Raw genomic sequence first — 21,792 nt, forward strand, 5'->3', positions numbered from 1 at the left:
CAATTTCATGCGCTATCTTGGGTCAAATTCAAGTGGCATAGTTATGGAAATAAATCCCAGCACATTTATTGAGAGCCCCCGACCCACAACCCATAGCCAAATTTAGTACTAGTACAACATCCACGGGTTTGAAATCAATCTTTGAGTCCCAAAGCAATTAAGAAATTGCCAGAATTTTGGGGAATAAATCATGCTGATTCTGTTTTAGGAAGCACCCTAGTTAGACATTTTAATTAACTCCAACTATAGGTCAATAAGGCACTTGAAGGAAAGCCAACAGTTAGGTTCTCAAAAATGTGAATTTCCTTCTTCTGAAATAAACATTTTCAGTCCAAAGTGTTGTAATGTGACCAGGTGGTCAAGTTGTAATGTCTCTGAGCTGTTTCTTACATTTCCTCAGGGAGTTATCCTATTTGGGATAAAATGTCACATGTGGAAAATTAGAATTATTGTCCAAGTCTTATTACATAGTCGCTGAAAATACTCTAAGAAACTTGTGAAATATACCTCTCAGGATACTTATTCTGCAGGTATTCAGTTTACTTGTTCAATTTTAAGATCAATGTCAGACCCTAGGTTTCAAACACTGTATATTTAAGATGTTGTTGTTGTTCAGTCACTTCAGTCATGCACAACTCTTTGAGACTCCATGAACTGTAACCTGTCAGGCTCCTTTGTCCATGGGATTCTCCAGACAAGAATACTGGACTGGGAGTGAAAAAGACTGAAGTAGGTTGCCACTGTTCTTTCTCCTGGGGATCTTTCCGGATTAGGGATTGAACCTGCATCTCCCGCATTAGAAGGTGGATTCTTCACCACTGCACCACAAGGGAAGCCTACCTTAAAATGCAGAAGATGATACCTCTAGTCATGGGATTATTGGTCCCTGATGAAGTTTACATGTCAGTGGGACATTATTCACGATCTTTGACTGAATTTAAGGATATGTTTACTACTTTTTTTGTTGTTGTTGTTAGAATTAGTAAATCTATCTCAACCTCTGGGCTCCCCAGGTGGCAGTCTTGGTAAAGAACCCTGCTGCCAATACAGGAGACACAAGAGATAGGGGTTCAATCCCTGGGTGGGGAAAATCCCCTGGAGAAGGGCATGGTGAACCACTCTAGTATTCTTGCCTGCAGAATCCCATGGACAGAGGAGCACAGCAGGCTACAGGGCACTTGGGTATGACTAAAGCAATTTAGCATGCATGCATGCCTAAACCTCTATTTCCTGGTTTCTTGCTCACATTTGGTTTGTTCTACTGTACTGAATTTCTAACCTTGATCTACTACTGGATCCTCCTTTACACCAGGCTCTGTTAATTCACCAATAACTTTTTCAGGGTCTGATCTCATCTTGTTTGTAGTTATTCCAGCTACAGGTAGGTGCTAAAAGAACTAACTGAAATTCTCTACTCAACATTATTTATAAGAACCATGAAGGCGGCTTGTACCTGAGTTACCTCGAGCGGATGGGTTCTTACTTTAATGAACTGATCCACCATCCATCATTCCAACAAAAGATCCCGCAAGCCATTTCCAAAACAGGCTTTCACAAGCCTTGGTAATCCTAAATCTGACTGTGTCTTGGCGATTCTTCTCATGATTTCCTGAGACCTATTTTATTGAAAAATCTTTTACCCCTATATTTCACTGTGTTTTGAACAGGCGCCATTCCATAATCTTTACTGCATTCCAGCTGACTCTCCCCTTGCTTCAGAGAGACAATTTGCTGCCCAGAGAATTAATGCAGAATGCTGAACGTCAGCCTACTGTGTATCTTAAATGGTATTTGAGTTATTGGGGTTTTATCTGGAGCAAATGTTCAGCAAAATATCCTTGTTTACTGACTAGACAGAATAGAAGTAGAGTAAAATAAACTTGCAGTTACTTTACTGGTCAAAGTAAACTGGTAAACTATCCTTTAAAACACAGATAATGTTATCACTGTCTTTGAGGTTAATTAGCATTTTTCCTTTTTACTAGTCTACTGGAACACAAAGGAAAAATTCTGTTACAAACATGTTTTTGTTCATGGTAGCTGCATGCTGCAAATAAATGATGATTTTAAATTGTTTATTCTCAAATCTAGGACAAAAGAGAAGTGGTAACCAGGGTATTTTGTTTGATTATAAGTAACCTACACACAACACTATACAGTATACTACATAGGCTAATAAAGGCTGAATAGGATGTTGCAAGTTGACTAGTTTTAAGGGTTTATTATGTAGCCTTCAAAATTATTGTGTCAGAATTACACCTTCTATGGATGAAAAATAAAACGCATAATTGGTTTGACTCTAGTGGCTACTGATCAGACTGATGCTTGTAATTCAGCCATTCAGTCTGGTAAAACAGTGATTCGTTAGGCTTGTGGAATAAAGCAGCATTTTAAACAGTAAAGTTTCAGTTCAGTTCAGTCTCTCAGTCGTGTCTGACTCTTTGCGACCCCATGAATCACAGTATGCCAGGCCTCCCTAAAGTTTAAAATTAGGCAAAAACATGTTGTTTATGTGTTCATCTTCCCACTGAGGAATGAAAATCTGTGACAACTGTCAGTTGCTGCCCACCTTATTCACTTTGATATATCTGAAAGATTCTTTAACTTGGGATTTATAAAGGAAACAGAAAGGAGAACTAAAATCACACATACATTAATATATATAGCTATATCTAAACTGTGTACATTCTATTAATCAATTCACATAAGATTAAAATTATATACAAGTTAAAAAATTATACAGATAGATACATAGATAGACAGCTGTGTGTTTATGATCAGTCGCCTCAGTCATGTCCAACTCTTTGCAACCCTATGGATAGATAGATAGCCTAAATGGTTCAACTACATGGGTCTTATAATACAAACAATATTTGGGTAACATGTTCTCATTAAGAGAATCTGCTAGATATTGGACTTTCAGCCCCCAGAGGTGTAAGAAATAAACTTATTATTTACAAGCCACTCAGTCTATTTTGTTACAGCAGCGGGAACAGACACCACAGTGAAACCGACAAGGGCAAAGAGCACGCACACCATATCAGCTAGGACTCTGCTCATTGGCCGAAATGCATGGACAGTCCAGGGATGCAGTTTATTAGGGTGATTGATTGCCTTCAGCACTGGTTGGAGCTGCTTCCTATAAGCATCTGCAGGAGGCCAGCTTCTTCTCTGGGAACCAGGCTGTGAGATTTGAGCCTCAATCAAGCCAACCTTCACCTTTCACTGTTTACTGCTCGTTTTCTCTTTAAATCATCTCAACAACATAAGGAGAGATGCTCTCTTTGTAGTTATTTCTGCAGAGCTATTAACAGATGCATAAGAAATTGAAATATTCTTGCAAGGTATTTCAGAAACATTCAAAGAGAAATATGAATTTGAACCCAGTTATCCAATAATATGACCCAGGCGGTAAGCTTCTTTAATTTTGGTAGCGATTACATTTCTATCTTAGAAAACATTCAGGAAACAGAAGTGTCTGAATCATTTATAATGGGTTTCATTTTTGTTTGCATGAATGTACTGAATCTGTCTCCTATCTTATCTCTCAAAATATAGCTAGATAATTACAGGTATAAATAAAATACATATAATAGATATAGACATGCTCACATATACATGTAACATGTATAACATATGTTTCTGAGAGAGATGCATAAACAGTAATTTGGTGATGAACTCCTTACACCCCACCCTGAATCAACAACTTCTAGAGGAAAAATAACTCCAGGTATAAGAAATAATAAAAGAGATGCTGCTAGTCTATCATTATCTTCATCAGCTTGCATTCTCTGGGGCCCTCAGTATTAGTCTGAGAGAGTTCTTCACAATGCATGCAAATTGTGCCATCATTCCTATGACAAAGCTTTTCTCTTAGGTGAGTTTCTCATAGAAGATCTCTCTCTCTTCCTCAATCTGTGTGTGTTTTCTTTTTTCTCTCTCTCCTTCTTTCCCTCAATAAAATTTTCAGTGGTAAGGACAAGATTTGAAGGGGAGGAGGTCAAAATGCATTGGAAAGCAACTCTTGCTTTTTACCTGAAAATCTTTGGTGGGAAAAACTTTCCTGGCTGAGGCCAGGAGATGATTTCATATGAAAATACAAAAACAAACAAACACAAAACCTAAAACCTTCTACTCGGTTGATGACTTCACAATTTTGGTGGGCTTCCCTGGTAGCTCAGACAGTAAGGAATCCACCTGCAATGTGGGAGACCTGGGTTCGATCTCTGGGTAAGGAAGATCCAAAGGAAGGCATGGCAATGCACTCCAGTATTCTTGCCTGGAGAATCCTCAAGGACAGAGGAGCCTGGAGGTCTACAGTCCACGGGGTCACACAGAGTCGGACATGACTGAAGCAACTTAGCTTAAATCAGGTTTACCTGATTTTTTTTTCAAATTTCAAATATCTTATTTTCTTATTCATACAGTATGGTTTCCTAAAGATCTGACAACATGATGTTTCATGTGGAAGAAAAGCTAAACATTCAACATACCTGATTTTGACATATTTTCAGAAAGTGGGTGTTTTTTCCTTGGTTTGTTTGTATGTTTTCTTTATCAGCTCCAGGTTTCAGTTTCCATAAGTGTCAGCTTGGTTGACATCAAAAGCAAGAGGCTCCTACTATAACTATACACAAAGCCACATTTGCTGCCAGCCAGGCAAGGTAGAAAAGCCTGAACCACATTTTCTGTCTGCATGTTGGGTTTTGCTGACATTCCTTCCTGGGAGCACAGTTAGCAGAGATTAGCTCAAGCAACCAAGGGAAAGAAAAGACAGTTCCAGCCCGCCTCTTCTGTCTGCTTGCGAGATGAAAAAACACAGCTGTCCACTGCTGCTCATTTACGTCACATCTTCGATACTAGGGCACCTACACAGACCATGCAATTCACCCCGTCTTTCATGGTCAGTACACAACTGTCCCCCACACCCTTTCCCTCATTGCCTGAAACCTCCAGGGACATTTACAAACCATTCTGAGTTCATTTTGTGACAAACATCCCTCCTCACCCCAGTTCTTTTCTGAGTACACTTGACTCCTAGGCTGAGAATGTATGACCCCGTTCCACCTGTTCCCTCAGCCTGTCCCAGACCTACATAATTATTATGTTAATCATCGCTGCATGTTTAAGTGGTCTCTAACCCTCTAAATGTCTTAACCCTTTGTCTGTTGACAACAAGATTATATATATAATCTGAGACAGTCCCTTCATCTTACAGATGAAGAAAACTATAGGACAGCTACTCAGAGCAATCTAAAGCCAGGTGACGATGAGACCAGATCCCTCTTAGGAACCTGAAGTGTAAGCCTGCTAGGGTTCAATGTCACCGGAAAGTAGTCAATTACACAGGCACGGTTCGTTCTGTGTGTTTCGATTTATTTTAAATGACCTGCATTCTCTTTTCATGCTGATACCATTCTCTTCAAAAATGACTCAGAATACTCCATTTGCTCCTGTTAATGCTGATTCTCTGCAAAATACATCATCATTCAGCTGAAATCAGCTTTTTGACAATGCCCTTCCCATTCTGACTGTCACTATGACTTAGCTGGGTAATTCCAAACTGCAGTCCTTATCTATTTGTTCAGGTTTTCCTTTCTTTTTATCCATCTTGTCAGAAGAATGAGATTTTTTTTTTGCATAAATCTCTTTTCTGTTTTACCTGATTGCAGCTTACACTTCATATCTGATCCCTGTCAGCCTTCTAGTCAGTGTGTCCTTTTCTGTCAACTGTGGGATTATCTATCATCCAGAACAACAATTTTACATTTCCTCAGGTTTTCTATTTTGTTCGGTGAGTTTACTCAAAGTATCCTTCTTTAAAAAAAATTATATACATAGCTTTGCTGGTTTTTCCAATAAAATATTTGATAGTACAGTGCTGTTTATGTCAGCACTGTCATAGGCTGACAATCAAATGTCATAGGCTATGACCATACGAGTTGTTCAGTATTTCAATATTTCAAAATTACAAGCTCTTTTCCTAATGTATATTTCCAGAGGACATTTACCTGCATTATTGCATTTGTTCATCACAGCATCCCACAAGTTAATCAGATAGGCATTGGTATAAGCCATTATAGCTGTGAAAGTTCTCAGAGAATTTTTAAGTGACAAAGTCAAAGTTAGCCAACAAAAAGCCAAAAGGACCCATAAAAAAAGAACAAGATTTTGCCATTTGCAACAACGTGGATGGACTTGGAGGGCATTACACCAAGTGAAATGTGTCAGAGACAACTTATATGTGGAATCTAAAAAGCACAAGAGACTAGTAAATGCAACAAAAAAGAAGCCTCACAGATACTGAGAACAGACTAGGGGTTACCAGTGAGGGGAAGAGCAGATTTTTTTGTGTTAAAAAATATATAAAATAAAATTTTATAAAAATGAGCTATCTTTACGTGCTTCACATTGCTTGTGTTGAAGCTGAGTTTTTAACTAATAAATATAGACCTTTATTGTCATTATTATACTATTAATCATTATTATTAGGGCTTCCCTGATGGTTCAGCAATAAAGAATCTGCCTGCAGTGCAGGACACACGGCAGACACAGGTTGGATCCCTGAGTTGGGAAGATCCCCTGGAGGAGAAAATGGCAACCCACTCCAGTATTCTTGCCTAAAAAAATTTCATGGACAGAGGAGACTAGTGGGCTACAGTCCAAAAGGTGGCAAAGAGTCAGACATGACTGAGTGAGCACACACACAATAATTATTATTATCAATTACATAGGTTATATTTTATTAAGCATTAATAAAATATCAATAGTATTAATAACAAATAGTATTAATATAAGCTGCATTAAGTAATCAATTTCATAACACTAGATATATATACTGTCTCCAATTTTTGTTCTTACAGCGAATACTGCTTTTCATTTTCATACATAATATTCTCTACTTAAAAACTTCTTTCAATTATATTTTCCTTATATATCATTGTAATCTATTCTTTCCTATGGTGACATTCCACAACAGACAAGAAAAGCCTACTTCCTCCTACTTCCTCCTGTACAAATATTCTCAGAGTAAAAGTAGATTGTTTACCTGAGTGGTGGACACATTTTTGTAGTAGTAGCAGTAGCAAGAGTCTTTCCTCTGCAAATACACATTCATGTGGAAAATGCAATTCTCAATAATTTTTAAAATTTAGGGAGTTCCTTGGCGGCCTAGCGGTTAGGATTCCAAGGTTTCACTGCTATGGCCCAGGTTCAATCCATGATTGGGGAACTGAGATCCCACAAGCCATGTAGCGCAGCCAAAAAAAAAAAAAAAATTAACTTTATTTTCTAGCAAATATAATCGGAAAGTGTTAGTTTGTTCTTAAAACATAGACAATATTCATAAAGTTTGTTTCTTTCTCTCTTTGTCAATAGTGACTTTCTTCCTTCATTTTAAATTCCCCCTAAACTCTATTTGTATTGACTACTGGCTTCACACTCACTCCCATATCACCATCCATATCTACGTATTTAATCACCATCAGTAAGTTTCATTCTCTTTCAGTGTGATTCAATCCAAAGGTTCTGGATAGGTCTCATTTCTCTCCAGGCACAGCCAAGACCCAGGAAATGTGACGGCAAAGGTAAGACTCTTCTTAACAGTAGGAAGCATCAGAGAATGAGAAATTCACATATTAAAATGTTCATTTCTCTTTTATACAACATTTAAAATATCTTCCTAAAGATATCATGATGTGGAGGTTGGAAATGTGAGGTTATTTCAGAGACATAGAGAAATCTGATGTAGAAGTTTGAGATGAATAATAGGATAATACTGTATACAAGGTATATACTTCCTTGAGTACACTAAGATAAAACCTAACAACCAACTACAGCAATTTTATATTTGGGGAAACATCTCTGCTTAGTTACAGAACTGGAAAGTACTGAAGATCAAAAAGCGTGCATTTCACAAATAAGTTGGGTCGTTATTCGTGGAAAGAAGGAAAGGAGGGAGGGGAAAGCAATACCCAAGAAAAGATGGAAAAAGTTACTGAAAATTATTTATATCTTCCATATTCTCCTCTCTCCCTTCCCTTGAGTCTTTCTAAGAAGTAATTTCCATATACAATCTATTAAAAAGTTAGTGACTAAACAGTAAAATATCTTTATATAAATCTGAGATTCTTGAATTCAGTTCCTATTTGGGTATCTCTTAAAAGTACAAATCACAGGACTAGATCCTTTAAACAGTTGACAACTGTAGAACTATACATCTCTATTCCTGGTAGAGTTGGAAAGATATGACAGAAGTCAAAACAAGTTATAAATAATAATAAAAGTCTATTTGAAATTTGATTTTCTTGCAATCGTATCTATCTTGAATTCAGCTAAAAATTGGGAAGTAAATATCTACAGAGACCTTCTACAGGAAAGCAAATGATGTGCTCCAAATGTTAAGCACTAGATATCAAGGACTTCTACTTCTACATTGTAGAAGGCTTCTACAAGGAGCCTATTTATACATACTTTAGGCAAATGTTTAATAAAAGCTATAATATAATTAAGTTCTTAGCAAATTAGTAGTGATGACAGAACCTATTTGTAACTTCTTAGAGCAACTTTGTAACATAACACTAGAAAAACTTATATCAGTAGTGATTATACTAAGCCACCAGGAAAGCTAATAAATTACCATTTTTTAAAATTTCAAAAGTCATAGAAATATGTTATCTATTTTAGAAATATTTTTATCTACAATGGTTAAAGTAAGACAAGTTTAAGGCAAAAAGGAATAAATCTCCAGCTAGCCAGAAAGCTGGGCTTAACAGAATAAATTATTTCCCACAGGTTTTGAAAAGCAGAGCTTTTATTCAATGGAAAAGAATCTGAATAACAATAAAGTAATAATATGCCACAAGGTAAAACATGATTAAATGTTTGAATGAAATATATAGGAAATTGCTCTTGGAGCTCAGAAAAGCTTCCGTGATGGAAAGTTGACACTTCTGAGGGTTTTCAACTGGGCATTGATGGATAGAGAAGATTTAGATAGGCAAATAAGAAAGGGAAAACTCAATAGGAGATTGAAATTGCTGATGCCCTATTGAGAATAATAAATGTGTTGTATATTTAAGAGGGAATTCAAGAGTTAAGGGAAGAAACTGATGGAACGAGTATTCATATGCAGGGATGATGAAATTTAAGAAGCGTGGTGAAGAGTATTTGAAATGTAAGGTTGATACCCTTTGTATTTCAGCACTTACGAATAAGAAATTATTCAGTACTTGTTTTAAAGGGAAATTAAACAAAAATAGTATTGGAAGAGTTGGATGTGACATCACTATTTAGGATAGCTTATTTGCTTGCTAAATCGTTCAGTTGTGTCTGAACACTATGGACTGTAGCCCGCCAGGCTCCTCTGTCCATGGGATTCTCCAGGCAAAAATACTGGGGTGGATTGCCATGCCCTTCTCCAGGGGATCTTCCCAACCCAGGGACCGAACCTGTGTCTCTAATGTCTTCTGCATTGGCAAGGGAGTTCTTTAACACTAGCTCCACCTGGGAAGCCCACCTTTAGGATAGAAAGTATTAGTTGCTCAGTCATGTCAGACTCTTTGTGACCATATGGACTTTAACTCGCCAGGCTCCTCTGTCCATGGGATTCTTCAGGCAAGAATACTGGAGTGGGTTGCCATTTCCTTCTCCAATTTAGGATAAAGAGAAACTTAATTGGGATGAAATGTAGAGAAAAAAAGAATGGCAAAGAGAAAACCATAAATAAAGATATTAATAAAAATCCAGACACGAACTTAACAGTGCCAGTGGGAATGGAAAGGAAGGAGACTTCAGCCCACAGGGTTTTCAGAGGTGACCCCATTTGCTTTGCAATAAGGACCCTTAGGGAAGGGAAGACAGGTAACTCGTGCAAGGTCACACCCCTAGTTAATGCTGAAACCAGGACTTCCTGCTACTCGGTCCAAGGATATTTTCTATTATAATAACTATTTAAATTATGCTTCTTTAATTTTTTTCTACAAGGCATTAGCCTTCAGAAACTAGGCTAGAAGCCAAGAATTTGAGATTTCATTTCCCAGTCTACCCAGAATGGTTCTCTTATTGTCAATTAACCTAACTGTGCCTTTCTCTTACTCCTCTTAAATTAAGATCCTGAGAATGTTTCTGCCGGATAATATCTGTTGAGAAGAAATGCTGTTCTAAGAATGAGGCCGTGTAAATGTGACTTGCAAATATAGCATGTTGTAAAACACACAGAAGTCAGCCAATTTTCTTCATGTTGCGATTGATTTTGGCATGAATATCATGGAAGGAGATGTGTGTTATTCACCAAAAAATGTGGTTTTCATATATATAATTTCAATTTAATCTCTAAGGGAATTTAGTTTTCCACTGAACCAGCAATAAAGTTTCACTTAAAAATATTTAGAAAAGGAATATATATAATTAAAAAGAACAGAAAGGGACTTTCTCCAGACTATTTCCAATCTTTAATTACCTGGGAACAATTACCTTTTCTTTTCTTCCTTTTCGTGCCTTTCTGTTCATCTGGCTTAGCGCTGAGTCAGCAATGACCTTTTTATGAAACTCAAATGAGTCTGTTTTCTTTCTTAAGTTAACAATGTCTTTAACACACCATTCGACAACACCAAGGCATTTTATTCTTTTTAGCAATTTGTTAAGGATTTTATTTTGATGGGATTTTATTTGTGTAATAGAACACATCCTTCTCAAGGAATTATTTTTTGTTTCCCTTCAATTTCACTGTTCAGTCGCTGAGTCATGTCAGACTCTTTGCGATCCCATTGACTGTTGCTTACCAGGCTCCTCTGTCTGTGGGATTCTCCAGGCAAGAATACTGGAGTGGGTTGCCATTTCCTCCTCCAGGGGATCTTCCCAACCCAGGGATCAAACCCCCATCTCCTATTCAACCTCAATTATTTCCATTATCTTTCCTCAGGGTTCCCTGTTGGCTTTGACCTCCTTTTATACTTATGCTTTCATTTGGTAATACTGTTAGGTTTGGGGACTGATTTTGTACACCCTAATTCCCCAAGTCACCCCTGAAAAGTAGGTACCTTTCTTTTGTACCTTCATGATAATCCTCACGTAAAGTATATGGCTGACTATCTGAAAAAGCAAACAAACAAAAAAAGGTCAGCGAGATGAACTTCAACAGCCTTTTCTCTGTTTTTTTTTTTTTTAAGGCATGTTTCCCTCCTGTGTTTCTTTAATGGAGTTTTCAATTTACTTGATGCTTCTGTCTTTTTTGTGATCTGGAAATAGGCAGTATGAAATAAACAAAAGCAGAGATTCCTATTAGAGCAGCATATCCAGACGCTGTGGGCATTATTGAACCCTGCTACAGTTTCAAATCCTAACCTTTATTATTTTTGCCACATGTGTGGGTCTGGTGCTTAATTATCTCGAAAAGTTCAATACAAGGAAAGAGATAACTTGACAGGTAGACAGAGCAGAGCAATGGAGAATCTCAGAGCAGGTAGAATTAGAGAAATGAGCCAGCAAGCGAATGGAGGTGCCTGGATAATCTGTCAGCAGATAACAGGGCCCTGGGCAGCTGCCTGCGTCATTGGAACCGAAGGGCGAGATCTGCAGGCCAGTACAAGGGGATACTGGTGCGGACATGTAGGCCTCACACAACAGCTCATCAAAGATAAAAACACACAAAACTAGCCAAGAATCCAGGCACCAGAAGACTATTATTAATGGTTAGGATGGGTCTTCAGAATCTGAAGGTCAGCATTCCTAGGTGTGGAATTTGGGTCTGATATTTGTGATGATTTGCAGCCATGGGAATGTGATAGAGAAATCCTCAATGTGAAACTCTTCAGCATTTTCTCTTTTCCTGAGATCAAGATTGATCTTGGATCTGGGAAATCCCATGGACAGAGGAGCCTGGCAGGCTGTAGTCCATGGGGTCGCAAAAAAGTCAGACGCAAGACTTAGTGATAAGACAACAGCAACAACTGGGGCCAGTCAAAGGCTTCAAAGGGGTCAAAAGGTCCTAAAAGTAGTCAGGAAAGGATGGAGAGGTGACCACCATCATAGTGCTTGAGAAAAGTATCCAATATAAACAAAAAGCTAGCGACAACGGATAGAAGGATAAACTATGAAACAAAGTCAGAGTATAAACAAGCCCCCAGGGTCAAATTAAAATATAGAATTAAATAAGAGGGAGCCATTCTGGAGTTTCTCTGGTGAAAAACCACAACCATTCCCAATTAGTCTCTATATCGCAAAGACTACAGTTTGTTGGATAAAACATAATATTCCTTTCAATCCAGCCGTGCTTCAGAAGTAGCTTGTTCTGTGAAGCAGTGCCATCAGTGTTGGGGTCGAGAAGACTCCCCTACAGTCATCTTTGCCTGAGTCCCCTGCCCCCTGGCTTCCCTGGTGGCTCAGTGATAAAGAATCTGCCTGCAATGCGGGAAACATGGCTTTGATCCCTGGGTTGCGAAGATCCCCTGGAGAAGGAAATGGCGGCAACTGGCTCCAGTATTCTTGCCTGGAAAATTCTGTGGCCAGAGGAGTCTTCGGGCTATAATCCATGGAGTCTCGAGAGTCAGACACCACTTAGTGACTAAGCAACAAGTAGCTAGCTAATGAAAACCTACTATTTAGTTCTGGGAAATCTACTCAGTGCTCTGTCATGACCCAGAGGGGAAGGAAATCCAAAAAAGTGGGGATATCTGTACACGTATAGCTGACTCACCTTGTTATACAGTAGAAATTAACACAACATCATAGAGCAACTGAAGTCCAATAAAAATTAGTTTTAAAAAAAATACAAAGCAATGGTTAGAAGTGCAGATTCCAAAATCCAACTCACAAGTTCAAACCTGAGCCCTGCCACTTGCTATCTCTGTGACTTACAACAAGTTATTTAACCAGACTACACCTTAACTTCTTCATTCTTAGGGATAATAGTTCTTATCTCATGGCATTGACATGAGGCTTGGTTACATGGATCCAGACTGAGCACTACCATACCAAGTGGCACTAAAGGCCTTTACTGTGTTAGCTGTATTTTATATTAATCAAGCAATCATTTTGTCTTGCTTTGGCTTCCCACATATATTTCCCTACTGAACAAAAATGAATGAACCATGGATGAGATTAATTCCGGTTGGCTTGGCAGCCATGTCTCCATTGTACTTTAATCCACTTACTCCTCGGGCATATGTCTGTTTTGTGTGAAATAGGATAACGGTGCTTTTGAGGAAACTGAATAAATCCATGCCACATAAAATTTCTGAACTTGCAGAGCTGAAAAATAAGATGCTTTTCAGTGGGGTGAAAACAACCTGGATGGGCCCCCGAAATGGCAGTGATAATAATGTACAGACTGCTACTCTCTTTTCAATGCTGAGAATCTCATATCCTTTTTATTATCTTCTTATTAAAAACACTCATTAGGTCTCAGGAAACACTTTCTTTGAAAGGCCCTTTAAGCCCAAAGACCCACAGTAAGCAGGATGGAGGTCTGGTTCTGTAATTCTGAGTCTGGTTCTGTCACTGACCCTCACGTGGGCCATCTACCCTCTACCCTGGTTCATTAACTTTCCTGACAGTTGCTGGACACCCCACAGGAACACTTAGCAGCTGGGCATTCTGCCCTGATCAAATCATAGCTCTTTCTTTACTGGATCACAGTTGCAAGATAAGAAGACCTACATGTCTTCTTAAGCCCAAATGACCACTGGCAAGTGAGTTAGTCATTGGGAACAACAGAGACATGTGTGTGTAATTTCTTCTTCTTTTTTTTTTTTTTCTTTGAGACTGACCCAAGTTTTGGGACACTGGAGTTACTTAAATGCCCCTTGGTTTGAATTGAAAAATCTCAGTTACTAGTTACTAAGCAAAGATCATTAATAGCAAATAGCAAATTATGTATCTTAAAGACTTTGAGTGTGATTTACTAATTATCAGGGAGATCTTTCCACTATTTCTTATTCCTCTTTTAATACATTGGAACTGTTCAATATTCCTCAAGGGCTATTACTGCTATGTGGATGGGGTCATTCTTCATCACTTGGATAATCTGGTCTCCACCCACGAAGTTCTATTCACTCTTATACCAGGTAGCTATTGCTATAAAATACACTGCTATAAAATGCAATAGAAGGCTTCCCTGGTGGCTCAGCAGTGAAGAATCTGCCTTGCGATGTAGGAGATGTGAGTTTGATCCCTAGGTTGAGAAGATCCCCTGGAAAAGGAAATGGCAACCCACTCCAGGATTCTTGCCTGGGAAATTCCATGGACAGAAGAGCCTGGCAGGCTACAGTCCATGATGTCTCAAAGAGTTAGACATGACTTAGTAACTAAACAACAACAGGTGTTTGGAGGTTGACTCGGGACCTCTGCTCATCTCTGGTGGGCTTGCTTATGTGTCTGATGGCCTTAAAGTCTCTACTCCAGGTGATTTTGCAGCTCTCTTCCATGTGTATCTCATTCTCTTTCTGGAATAAGAGAGCTAGACGAGGCTCATCCTTCTCTTGAAAATGCTCAAAGCACTAAAGTAATCAAAGACACACAAATTCTTCAGGCCCAGGCTGTTAGGAGCTGTCATATCAAAACGTCAGCCTCACTGTATGGGCCGGAGCAATTACAACACAGAGGCTGAATGACAAGGATGGAGGAGGAAGTGCAAAGTTCAATGTCAAAGCCTTTATACAAGTTTCCTTTGGCTGTTGTAACAAATTGCCACAAACTTAGGTCTAAAGCCACACACATTCATTCAATACTGGGGGTAGTCAGAAGTCCAGAATTGGTTTCAACAGGCCAAAATCAAGGTATGGACAGTATAGGGGAGAATATGTGTTCTTGCATTTTTTCAGATCCTAGAGCTATATTCGATGCATTTTGTGGCTCATGGCTCCTTCCGTCCTCTTTACAGCAAGCATCCATCATAGCATCTCGCATTGGTGATCATACGCCTTTTCCTGTCCAATCTTGCATTGTATCCCTCTTATAACAACAACTGTGATGACATCAAAGGCCCAAGAGAATAATCCTGGATGATCCTCCAAAATAACATTCCAAGGATTAGAAGCTGGACATCTCTGGGAGCCACTATTCAACTACTGGAGGCTTGGACACAGGGAGTCATGAATCACTGAGATCATGACTGCAGTCTCTTGCATGCACTCACTGGGGCCCCCAAACATCCTCACACATCTCTAAATGTTTCTGAAAGACAGAATCACCTTCAGGAATCAGTCTTGATTGAAATTAGTAGCTTAAGAAAAGGACTTCCCTGGTGGTTGGTGGCTAAGACTCTGTGCTCCCAATGCAGGGGACCCAGGTACAATCCCTGGTCAGGGAACTAGATTCTGCATGCCACAGCTATAGATCCCACAAGCTGCAACTGAAAGGGCCTGCATGCCACAACCAAGACCCAGCACAAATACCTTTAAACAAAGAGAAGGAGAGAAACGGAGGGGGGAAAAGTGGAAAAAATAGAAACATGCTACAAGGTCTTAGATGTAGGTACTAAATATTCCAGCAGGCAAAATTCAAACTGTCAAGGAAGAATGGCACAGTGATATAATCCAGAGCTGTGTGGGTCCCGTACCCACTCATAAGACTGAGTATAGAAATAAACGTGCAGATCAGCTTTCATTCGTCAAATATATCTTGTGGGTATCTTCTCAATGCTGCAAATAGAGCAGTGAAGAAAATGGATGGACACAGCAGACCTCATGGGTTCATTTTTGGAGATTTCAATGGGAAGCAGTGGCACAGAGTCTGGGAGCAGAGAGAGAAGGCCGTGCTGGTGAAGGCGCTGAGCAAGAAAAAGCATCTAGGTCAGACAGGGCACTTGACCAGTGCCGTTCACCTTCTAGAGAGTTCTGAAGAGATTGGCTCTTACCCTGCATGAGCTGGGAGCTCCCTGGAGGGTTTTTAGCAGAGGCTCATCAAAAAGTGACTTCTTTCAGAGCAAGAACATCATTCTGGTAATGGAAAAGGGGACAGGGGTGGGGTGGGGCAGGGTGCAGACCAGGCTGCTTACTGAACTGGAGCCACCACCCAGGAGGAAAGAACTGACCAGGGCTTGGGGGAGAAGGGGTGGAGCTGGGCAACGAGGACCCAGCTTAGTACTTCCGGGCTAAGAAGTAAACCTTCCAAGACCCACAAGCTTATGAACACCATCCTTCAGATCTGTTGCCTTCCTCTCATCCCACCCCCATAAGTCTTAGCAGCTCCCAGAGAGATACACAGTTAATTAGTTGCCTCCATGTGTGTACATGTAAGACATCTGAGTTTGATCCCTGAATTGGGAAGATCCCCAGAGGAGGGCATGGCAACCCACCCCAATCTTCTTGCCTGAGAAATCCCATGGACAGAGGAGCGTGGTGGGCTATTGTCCATGGGGTTGCAGAGTTGGACACGACTGAAGCTTTAACAGTCACACACACGTGTGTATGAGACTATGGGACATGAGTGAACACTCACACACATACGTGTAACATATAAACATGCACATATTTAGCAGAAATGGGATTGCGCTGTACGTATTTTTCCACAACTTGAATTTTTTACTTGGTACTAATATTTTTAAAAGATCTTTAGCAATAGCAACTGCCTGTCATTTAACTGTCTGGGTTCAAATCTGGCTTTTCTAGCTTCTAGTTTTGCAATTTGGGCCTAGTCATTCAGCTTGCCTATAGGCCTCAATATTCCTATTAACAAGAAGTGCAATAGCCAAACCATGTAATCCCAACTCCCCAACACATACTCAGGACCTCACTTTACAAAACACACACACATACACAGACGCACCAGTATACACACACACCCATACACTTTTTGGGGAAATAGTTTTCAAGGACAGACCTTAAGACAACAAACTCCACTAAGGGAGCACAGAAGAATGGAAATTCTCAACAAAGAATGAAAAATTACTGGAAGACATGTTAGTGATTATCTTTTCATTCTGTTATCTAAGAAAATGGTATCAATGTTAAATGATATATTGGGGATCACAGTTAGACATGTTAATTGCTAAATTAAGAAAAAAATTTAGTACTCAGGGCCATCAGGGAAGTCCAGTGGCTAAGACTCCACACTCCCAGTGCCTGGATTTGATCCCTGGTCAGGGAACTAGATCCCACGTGCTGCAGTTGAAAAATCCCAAATGCCAAAACTAAGACCCAGCACAGTTAAGTAAATAACATTAAAAAGAAAAGAAACAGGAAAAATGTTTTCATTGGCCAAAAAAAATACACCTCTCTCACACTGACATTGCACCTACGCTTAATTAGATTATATTGTTTTCCTCAATTCTCAAGTTGCCAAATCTCTATTTGTTAACCTAAGGGAAAGGAGTTATGCTGTTTGGAATGGAAAGAATGATGAGAGTGAGCAACTGTTTATTTTTTTATTTATTTTTTCCACTCGCCACGTGGGAATCTTAGTTCCCTGACCAGGGACCAAGCTGAGCCCCCTGAAGTGAAAGCACAGCGTCTTCACCACTGGACCACCAGGGCAGTCCAAACAACAGTTTGAAATGAAGCTCCCTTGCAGGGAGCAGAGCAGAGTGGTCCTTGGAGCTGGGTCAATTACAGAGGGAAAACCAGAGTTTCTGAGGGTTGGACCTTGGATAGTAAGAGGTGAGAGAAGGTGTGAAAGGAAAGAAAACTCACGTTAAAGATCAGCTTCCCTACTTTAAAAATTTGATCTAGGTCTTTAAATCTTTCCTCTACATAAGATTATAATTCTACCTCTTCCAGATCCCTTTTTGCATACTGCTGTTTCATAGAGTTTGTTTATCATACATAAGAGATGTATGTGTGTGTGACTGTGCATCTGTGTGCACGTGTGTGTGCGTGTGTGCATGCATGTGTGTGTGTGTGCACACGTACATATAACTAGTCTCTGTTCTCTCATAGCCTCCTTAATTTCATTTCTGAGTCTGAGATTCTGGATCAAGAATGTCCTAACCTTCCAGTGGTCATGTATGGATGTGAGAGTTGGACTGTGAAGAAAGCTGAGCACCGAAGCATCAATGCTTTTGAACTGTGGTGTTGGAGAAGACTCTTGGGAGTCCCTTGGACTGCAAGGAGATCCAACCAGTCCATCCCGAAGGAGATCAGCCCTGGGATTTCTTTGGAAGGAATGATGCTAAAGCTGAAACTCCAGTACTTTGGCCACCTCATGCGAAGAGTTGACTCATTGGGAAAGACTGATGCTGGGAGGGATTGGGGGCAGGAGGAGAAGGGGACGACAGAGGATGAGATGGCTGGATGGCATCACTGACTCAATGGACGTGAGTCTGGGTGAACTCTGGGAGTTGGTGATGGACAGGGAGGCCTGGTGTGCTGCGATTCATGGGGTCGCAAAGAGTCGGACATGACTGAGCAACTGAACTGAACTGAACTGAACCCTGAAATATTTAACAGTTACTCAGAAAGACAAAAACAGTTAAAGTGGCAAAAGTTTTTCATTAGCTTCAGTGAAAACATAGATAATAATCATCTTGTCCTAACCTCAGATGCCCTGGCCTCTGTTGCCCTCAGCCGATCCTAAGGGAGTCAGGTTCAGATGCCCTGAACTCTTCAAATAAACAAAATAGTGGAAAACTAAAAAATTTGAGCATCTGTTTAGGCTCACAAATTCATTACAGCTCTAACCAGACATAAAACATTCTTTAGAACAGACATAATAACAAGCATGTATGGAAATAATGTGAAAATTTTCACAAGAGGCACAAGCCTGCCTGGACCAATGGATTCACTCCAGCCCATCCACCCCACTGCATCCAACAGTATCAGGAAAAAGTTGCCCTTTTTTTCAAACCATGAGATAGGACTTTCGCTTGAAATCACTGTGAAAAAGTGTTTCGATGCAAGTTTGGCAAAGCACATCTGTCCTGGAGGAGATGCTTTTCATCTTTAATTTTAGGCTATTTGTATTAGAGAAAACAAATTTCTTGGTAAGCCTAGGGTCTTTTTTCAACCCTAGCCTATTAAACCCAGTTAATATTGATTTATTGTTGGTGAAGATTTGACAAAAACTGTTGGGAATGACAGAACGATGAATCAGGTTTCAAAAAAGGATCTTTAGACAGATCAAGGTAGTGATTAAAGGTGTGTGTCTATGAAGTGAAAGTCAGATCTTTTCACACTCCCATTTCAATTCATTCATTGGCCTCTTGTGGGTCTTAGAGTGGCTCTTCCTTTACCCTTAAAACAGCCACAAAACATGAGCTGAGCACTGCCAATGAGAGAGTCAATTTCTGGGCAGATTGATAAGAAGTCCAGGGTCCCCAAGGAGGAGAAGGGGGTCTGGGGCTCTCAAAGTGGAGGTTGGGGGTCTGGAATTCTCAAGGAAGAGAAAAGTTTTTTTTTTTTCCTAAAACTTTTCTTTTTTTTTTCCTCTACATTCCTTAGTCTTAGTCAATTACACAACTCAGTTTAAACTCTGTACTAGGGATTATACAACAACAGTGTATCCCACTGGAGGACCGTTTCTCCTTCCTGGAAACCTTCTGACCAATCCTGATATCTTAGACTGTATATTATGGGAGTGGGTGTGGAGGATCTTTCTATTGTTAAATTCTAATCTTGTTATGCTAAAATGAAAATTGTGGGAGTGGGTCTGGTAAAATTTTCACAAACTTGAGACATTCTTTGGATTCATTGTAATTAATTCAATGTAATAACTAATTCACTGCTAACAATAGCAAGGAGGTACTCTTTCTGCCCCCTTCTGATGTCTATGTCAGAAGTTTTGCCTATCCCTTTTATACTTTAAAAAAACTCTATTGCACAAAAGCTTTGAGTGATCAAGCTTTGTCTCTGGCCCCAGATTGAATTCTTCTCTTCCGGAGGCCAAGAATCCTGGCATCTTTCGTGGTTCAGCAACAACCTTTCACCATCTTCATCAGCTTTCTGAACCCAAGGCACAAAAGCCTCCTCTCAATTACTCCAAGTCACTGTGCTACTTGTGGTCTTAGGACCTTGGACTGAAATTCCTGTTACTGGAATGCTTTTTCTCCCATCCTTACCTACTTAATTCCCAACCTTCCTTCAAAATACATCACCCCAGGACCTTGAAGAACTTAATGAACTTCCCCTGTCAGAGGTCCTTTCTCCCATCCTCCATTTCCTGTGGCAGTAATATCTGAACTGAGTTTGAGTTGAGTAATGCATCATGTAATTTTTTGTTAAATACCATGCTCACCCACAAGAATGCATTGCTACAAGGGCAAGGGCTGTGTTTTTTTTGATTGGTGATGAGTCCTAGCTCCTATTACACAACTCCATTCCATGAGGCAATGGATAAACAACACATCAAGTGAATGAATGTAACAGTGGAACTAAGAACAGAAAGCCACAAAATTGTCAGTAATAAGGGTGCATCTCATACAAAAATCAACTATCTTGACACAGGATAGGGCATACTATTTTCATAGCAGCAACTATTAAATTGACCTAATGTTTGAGAAAACTGGAACTCACTGCATGTCTGGGGTGGTGTACTGTGCCAACAGCAACTGAGCTGACCTAACAGTCCTATTCCAGCTGTGAACAGATCTTAGCATATCTGGAATAGCATGCTGTAGGGGAGGAAAAACTTTCCTTTCTTTTCTCCTAGGTCCTTTAGCTGGTCTTATAATTAAATGACATAAGACAGATTAACAAGAGAAAAACAAATTTAATTTGGTACTTCTGGGAGTCCCATAGAATACGAGGCAATCAGGAAATAGAAGCTTATATCTGCCATCTTAAGCTAAGGAGAAGCGAGTAGGGGTCTGGAGCCCCAAAGGGCTCACAGGAAGCTGATAGTTCACAGGAAGCTGAGACGTGCAAGCATTTGGTTATCAGCTGTCTGGCAGGCCATGTGGATAAGTTGCCTTTCTGATATGACGAGTTATCTCTGGTAATTGCTCTCTTCCTGGTTCAGGCCCCCTATCTAAATACTTTTAGGCAAGTAAAAAAAAGGTAAAAAGCTTTTCCCCTGAGTCTGCTGGATCTTAATTGCCTTCAGCTCAAAATAAACAAGATGCCAAACTGGCACATTTGGGGTGACCTGCTCTGCTTTAATGTTCAATTTTGAGGCTCAGAATTAAAGGAAGCGTTAAAATACTAAAGAAAAGCAATAATACATATCAAAGAGTAAGAGGTAGAAACTATTCAGTAGACATCTGAATAGCTATCTGAGTCTCTGGAGAGCTATGATGATAAAGGAATTTAGATTTACTCTTTATAATCACAGAGGGGAAAAAAGAAACAAATTTTTGGTTCAAAAAAAGGAAAAAATAATAAACAATCAAAATTGTCTATTATCTTCTGGGATACCGATTTCCTGTTGTAAGGAGCCTGAAAATACAGACCGGATGGCTGAGCTTATGGTCAAAACTGGATGGACAAGGTCCTCAAAAAGATGAGCTCTGAGGGTGTGTTTGTTTCTGACAGTTAATTTAATTTGACATGAGAAATGTTATTAATTCTTATAATTCCTAAGATCACTACAAAGGTTACCAGCATATTAAACCACCGTTAAGTGTAAATAATTTGCACTTCCTTCTCCTGTCACAAACTATTAGGAAGAAAGCAAATTTGGATATGAAAGCTGGATCATAAAGAAGACTGAGCATGGAAGAATTGATGCTTTCAAATTGTGGGGGTGGAGAAGGAAGACTCTTGAGAGTCCCTTGGACAGCAAGGAAATCAAACCAGTCAATCCTAAAGGAAATAAACTTTGAATTGGAAGAACTGATGCTGAAGCTGAAGCTCCAATACTTTGATGTCCACCTGATGCAAACAGCCAACTCACTGGAAAAGACCCTGATGCTGGGGAAGATTG

The sequence above is a fragment of the Bos javanicus genome, chromosome 24 (genome assembly GCF_032452875.1).
Source record: "Bos javanicus breed banteng chromosome 24, ARS-OSU_banteng_1.0, whole genome shotgun sequence".
In the NCBI taxonomy this organism is placed as follows: Eukaryota; Metazoa; Chordata; class Mammalia; order Artiodactyla; family Bovidae; genus Bos; species Bos javanicus.